We start from the raw sequence: 6,950 nt of genomic DNA, 5'->3' as shown, positions 1-6,950 counted from the left end.
CAGATGGAAGGATGGCAGAGAATGAGGGAAAACATGGAAGGATGGGAGAAAAGAGGGAAAACATGGAAGGATGGGGAGAAAAGAGGGAAAACAGATGGAAGGATGGCAGAGAATGAGGGAAACATGGAAGGATGGGAGAAAAGAGGGAAAACAGATGGAAGGATGGCAGAGAATGGGGGAAAACATGGAAGGATGGGGAGAAAGAGGGAAAACATGGAAGGATGGGGAGAAAGAGGGAAAACATGGAAGGATGGGGAGAAAAAGAGGGAAAACATGGAAGGATGGGGAGAAAAGATGGAAAACAGATGGAAGGATGGCAGAGAATGGGGGAAAACATGGAAGGATGGGGAGAAAGAGGGAAAACATGGAAGGATGGGGAGAAAGAGGGAAAACATGGAAGGATGGGGAGAAAAAGAGGAAAACAGATGGAAGGATGGGAGAAAAGAGGGAAAACAGATGGAAGGATGGCAGAGAATGAGGGAAAACATGGAAGGATGGGGAGAAAGAGGGAAAACATGGAAGGATGGGGAGAAAAGAGGGAAAACAGATGGAAGGATGGCAGAGAATGAGGGAAAACATGGAAGGATGGGGAGAAAGAGGGAAACATGGAAGGATGGGGAGAAAAGATAGAAAACAGATGGAAGGATGGGGAGAGAAAGAGGGAAAACGGATGGATGGGGAGAGAGACTCTGGATGGAAGGATGGGGAGAGAAAGGGGAGAGACTGGAAGGATGCAGAGAAAGGTAAGAGACTGGAAGGATGTGGAGAGAGAAGGGACACTGAACAGAAAAGGGTAGAGTGATACAGAGACACTGGTTAGAAAGAGGGAGAGACACATTAGATGGAAGGATCAGGAGAGAGGATAGATGGATGGAAGGATGTGGAGAGAAAGAAGAGAGCTGCTGGATGGAAAAGGAGAGTAGTGAAAGACTGGAGAATAAGAGGAAGGGGCATGGGGAGAACAAGGGTGAGAAAAAGATGAAAAGCCATAAGTAGATGAAGGAAATTAAAGAATGGATAGTAAGAATGAATTAAATCAGGACAGAGAGAGAGAGGCAGAAAAATATTGAAGAAAGCAAAGAAAAAGGAGAGAAAAATGAGAAATGGCCAGGAAACCGTGGCAGAAGAGTTAAGCGAAAACGAAGGAAAGCAGAATCTAGAGACTGGGAGCGACACAATGAGAAAAAGTAAATGGCCATACAAGAAAGGTAAAGAAAATAATTTTATTTTTAATTTAGGATAAAGTAATATGGTACCTGTGTTAATGAAGTTTCAGAGACCAATACTTCCTTCCTTAGGTCAGGCGAGGATACCGTAACAGCATTATACTGATCTGAGGCAGGAGGTTTTGGCCTCTGAAAGCTCATTGAAAAGGGTGTTAGGCTATTAAATAAATTTTCTGAAATCTGATGCACTGAAAAGCAGCACTTTACCCTGTGTGACAAATGCATCTGATTAGCGTGACTAAATTTTGCTGGGGGAGGGGGGTAGAGAGAAAATTTTGTGCCCACCCACTTTGGGTTCAGGCCCATCCAAAATTGGCAGTCTGGCTACACCACTGATCCACAGTTAGGCGCTTAAACACTATTTAACTGGCCAGGAGCCATTCCTGGCCTGTTAAATAGTTTTGGCTATCGGGGGGGGGGGGGGGGGGGGGGTGTATATGTTACCAATGGGGTGAGAGAATCATTTTGTTCTCATTTAGAGTCTGATTTACTAGTTTTCCTCCATAGATATAGAATGGAAGAACAGCGTTAGTAAGAGGCCTGTTTGCTAGGTCATAATAAAACAGCACTGGAAGTGGTTGAAAACATGGTATTTCCTAAATTGCAGCCCCAATGCAAAGTTTTTTTCTTGCATTTCTGCAGTAAGGAATTCACGTGTTCCTGTCTATAGCAATGCGTGATGGTGATTCTCATCCCAGAGCCACCATCTTAAAGAGGCTGAAAGGGTCTGTGAGTGCCTCCACCCCTAGCCAAACTCTCTGATGGTCCATGAGGGCAGTGTCTAGTGCAGTGGTTCCCAAATCTGTCCTGGGAGTAGTGGCGTTCCTACCCTCGACAGCACCCGGGGCAGATCGCCGATGCGCCCCCCCCCCCCCCCCCCGTGAAATGACACCCCCCCCCCCCCGGGTGCACACCACTGGGGGGGTGCCGCAGCGCGCGCCTGTCTGCTCCCAATTCGCTACGCTTGCTAAATTCTCTCGTTCGCTGCAGCTCCCTCCCTCTGCCCCGGAACAGGAAGTAACCTGTTCCAGGGCAGGAGGAGGGAGCTGCAGCGAACAAGAGAATTTAGCGAGCGTAGCAAACTGGGAGCAGACAGGTGCGCGCTGCGGCACTCCCCCTCAGCGGCGTGCACCCGGGGCGGACCGCCCCCCCCCCCCCCATCTTGGTACGCCACTGCCTGGGAGAACCCCGACTAGTCAGGTTTTCTGGATACCCACACTGAATATGCATGAGAGAAATTTGCATGCAGTGGTAGCAGTGTATGTAAATCAATCTTATGAATATTTGTTGCAGAGATCCTGAAAACATGACTGGCGGAGGTTCCATCAGGACAAGTTTGGAACCACTTGTCTAGTGCCCCCAACCTGCACTAGCACCCGCACCCGCACCTGGTAATAAATAGCACAACTATGTTCTTGACCTTTAAATTATTCCTCATTTGCTGCACTCTGCCTCCCCTCCAGATGTTTTCCTTCCCCTAATCAAGATCACCTTCGTGATTTTATCCCATCAGCCTGGGAGGTCTTCTGAGGTTAGGAGAAATCATTACTCTTTTGCCTTGCTGGTGCCATCTTTCAAAAGGTACCAGTTGACTCCAGGTTTCTCTATGCTCTGCATGCGTGATGCAAAGGAGAGTCTGGGGTCAGCCAGTGCCAATTTGAAAAATGTTTCCAGTGGGGCAGGAATGAGTGGGAGTGACTCCTGTCTCCAAACACCCCTCCAGGTAATGGGATAAGCTAAGGGAAGTCCAGGAGGTGGGGGTAGTAAAATGACAAGGAGGGGTATTTCGATTTTAGTACGAGATGGGGCTAGCAGTTAGGGGGAGAAGTTAGGGCTGTGCACTAGACAGTGGCAGGGCTGGAGGGCACATTTGCACTCCCTTGCAGCCCCCTCAAATGGCACCCTAGGAGTATTGCTGGGCCCCTTAACTTGGCAATATTCCCATGGAGATTAGCGTGGGAGCCCTTAGCATCAACAAAATAGGTGTCATTAAGGGTTCCCAGCAATAGTGTCAATGTGGTGCACATTACCCGTGCATTAGCCGTACCGCAGCTTAGTTAAAAGGGTGCCTAAGCTAGTATTCTGTAATAACAGACTTGCACGCCACGCCTGTTCTAGAATACTAGCGTTAAGTCCACAGTTGTGTGTCAAACTTTAGGTGTGATCATTTATGCTATGTCTATGGCTGGTGTAAATGATGCCACCTAAATATGGTGGCTGGGCGCGTAAAGTGCGTGCAAGAATGGTCAGAACACCCCTGATATGCCCATGCCCCTCCCACATTAACACCCCCTGTGCATTTGCTCATGAGAGAAGTCAGGTGCGCTCTTTATAGGGGTGTAGGCCTGTTATGCACGCAGTGGTAATTTAACACCAATTAATGCTTGTTAATGCCAATTACATGCATTTATTGCAATGGAGTGAAATTAGTTAATTTAGGGGACCCTTTTACCAAACTGCTATAAAAAATGGCCTTAGCGCTGAGGGTGGTCTGGGCCCCCCACCCAGCCGCTGCCTGACACACCCTGTACCACCACAACCCCGGTTCTATCTGAAGGGCTCTGGTGGTCTATGCGGGGGGGGGGGGGGGGAAGCATGTTCTTTCCTGCCTACTGTGCTGCCGCTATTCCCTCACCTGCCAGTGCAGCTGTGTTTTCAAAACAGCGGCTGAGATGTCCCACGATGGTCTCGACAGTCTCTTGAGACTTTCAGAGGGAGTCTCAGTCGCCATTTTTAAAGTACGGTGGTGCTGGGCAGGGGGAATAGCACAACGGACAGGAAAGAACATGTTTCCCCCCCTTCCCCCCACCCCCGCAGAGGCCACTAGATCATCAGTGGCGTGCCTTTAAATGTAGGACCGCGGAGGGCTGTAGTGTTTGGCAGGAATCCGGGCAGAGCCTCTGGGCCCTCAGGCAGTGCCCGGTTGCCCCGAATGGTCAGTCCGCCCCTGGCCTTAGCATGCCCTGCACACTAAGGCCATTTTTACCACAGAGGTAAAACGGCCAATTTGCTTATTTCCCTTATTAATGGCCATGTGCTACTTTTCCCATTATAAGGGCTCACACGCTAAGCACATGCTAATCGGTTAGCACACGGCAATGTAGCTATGCTAACCAATTAGGGCAGAGCTAATGCCCCCAGTGCTAAAAAAAATACCATTTTATTTTTTAGTGCATGGGTAGCATGCATTGATCACAAAATTACTGCGGGATGCCTGCACACACTCCATGGTAAGGCATTTCTAGCTTAGTGAAAAGGCCCTTATGTTAAACACTTAATTGACCGTATTCTAGAACTGCATGCCCCTAACTCCACACCTAATTTTGGACATCAATTTATAGAATTTGGGGGTATGTGTTTGCCATTGCAGTACATTTATAGCAGTCTCAGAGAAGGTGGCAATAATGTTTCATAAATGTTAACAAACCTGCCAGTTCTGATTCAGATTATTTGAAAGGTCAGTTTTACCTCGCACTAGCAGGGGAAGACTGACAATGGCCAGGGCTCCTGGGCAGTAAAGGTCAATGGGACCCTCCTTGCCACTGCCCCTTTTCCCTCCCACACACTACAGACCACTGAGCCAAAGTGAGCCCTCCCCAGTCCTACCTTGAAGGGACTTGCTGGTGTAGTGGCTTCTTCAGGGGCAGTAAAGAACTCAACTCTTTCCTGCCCGCTATCTCTACCTGTCCCCAGCGCCACTGTATTTTCAAAATGGCTGCTGAGACTTACAGCGGTACTCTTGCGGGTCTCGGAAGTCTCGGCAGCCATTTTTAAAATACAGCAGTACCGCCAGGAAGACTAGGAACTGCAGGCAGGGAAGAGTGGGATTCTTTCCTACCCCTGAAGAGGCCACTAGACCAGGCCAATGTAGGACCAGGGAGGGCGGCTATAATGTGCAACAGCAGCAGACAGCCAGGCAGAGCCTCTGGGTCCTTGGGCATTGCCTAAATGGTCAGTCCACCCCTGCTCACTAGTGCTAAACAGATACAAAACCAGGTCTGGATTAGCCTCTGCAGTTTGAGCTGGGTGAGGTGGTCCCCTGACTCTCACTAGTGAGTATTTGCTAAGCAAATAAGATATTCATATCAATGGTTTTTATTGCTTTAACAAACTTCTTCCAACTAAGCTTTCGGCTCAGAACAGGTCGCACCCATTTCACTAACCTGCTGTTACATGCTTTCTTTCTAATTTCTTTTACTCCATTTTAAGTTTATAAAAAGAAATAAAAAGTTCCTATATGTAATTTCAAAATAATAAAGCAAAAAAATTAAAATAATGCAGTTTTTTCACATAATAAAACCAGGGATAGAGGCAATAAAAGACTGAAGACAATCAGAAAAGTTGCAAAAATATCTTTTGTATTTCTTTACTGTCTGAGTTTTAAAATCATTTTTAATTTCAGAGGAGCTTTGGGGCCCTTTTACAAAAGCGTACCAAAACCTGGCCTGCGTCAGTGTAGGTGCATGTTTTTGGCATGCGCCAGACCCTTTTTATACCGCATCTGAAAAAAGGGATTATTTGAATGGGCCGGAGATTGGAAGTGCAGCAAAATGAAAACCAGCGCGTGTCCATTTTTGGCCTGAGACCTTTTCCGCCACCCATTGACTTAGCAGTAACGTCTCACGTGCTTCCCAGGCGGTAAGCCTGCAGCGCATGACAACTGCTGTTCGAGGCCAGATAGGTGCCTCACGGTAGAATATAGAAATATTTTCTACCGCGTGTTTTCGGTGCGCGCCCAATTCAGAATTACCACCCGGGGCACGCAATAGCCGGACAGTAATGCCGATTTGGTGTGCGCTAGACACACGTAGGTCCTTTGTTTTCCTGATCAATTGGATATAGTACTTTAATTCAATTTAGCATTTTTAGGGGCTCTTTTACTAAGCCACACTCAAAAGTGTCCAGTGCTGTTTGTAGCACGTGGGTTTTCTGTGTGCTGCAGCCACTTTGAGTGCTGTGGTAAAGTGGTCTCATTTGTTTAATTCAACCAGACAAAAATGAGGCAAATGCAAGGAGGATTCTAAAAAAGCAAGGATCATTATTGTAGGTACTAAATGGATTTGGGAAAAATCCAAAATTTCAGGAATAACTTGTATAAAATGTTGTACGTTTGGGTAGCTTGCCAGGTGCCCTTGACCTGGATTGACCACTGTCGTGGACAGGATGCTGGGCTCGATGGACCTTTGGTCTTGTCCCAGTATGGCATTACTTATGTACTTATGTATAAAGAGACCCAACATGGCCGTGTTTCTGCAGACAGGCCTGCCTCAGGGGTCTACAAACCTGATAATGATTGAATAAAATGATATAAATATAAAATATACACAAAAAATACTTTCATAAACACTAACATATTTTTTTATATGGCCATGTCGGGTTTCTTTGTACGACTGCTACAATAAAGATCCTTGTTTTTTGTTTTTTAATCCTTCTTGCATTCGCCTCACTTTTTTCTGGTTGACGCTCACTTTCCCGTGAGGCCATTGTCTCCCTCCTCGTTTTGCTTTCCTCATTTATTTAATTTCCTGTAATGGCCACAAATACTAATTTCCCAATTAGCACTTGGCCATTACCGCAGGAGCCCTTACCACCACCTATTTACTAAGCGGTAAGGGTTCTGGCGCTACTCACATACTAATTGGGCAGCAAACGGTAATACACCCAGGCTACATGATTAGCACTGGGAATGCCTACCAAAACTAAAAACTATTTTTGAGCATGGGA

The sequence above is a fragment of the Microcaecilia unicolor genome, chromosome 13, assembly GCF_901765095.1.
Source record: "Microcaecilia unicolor chromosome 13, aMicUni1.1, whole genome shotgun sequence".
NCBI classification, from domain to species: Eukaryota; Metazoa; Chordata; class Amphibia; order Gymnophiona; family Siphonopidae; genus Microcaecilia; species Microcaecilia unicolor.
The sequence above is the reverse complement of the archived record's forward strand: the minus strand, read 5'-3'. Positions refer to the sequence as shown.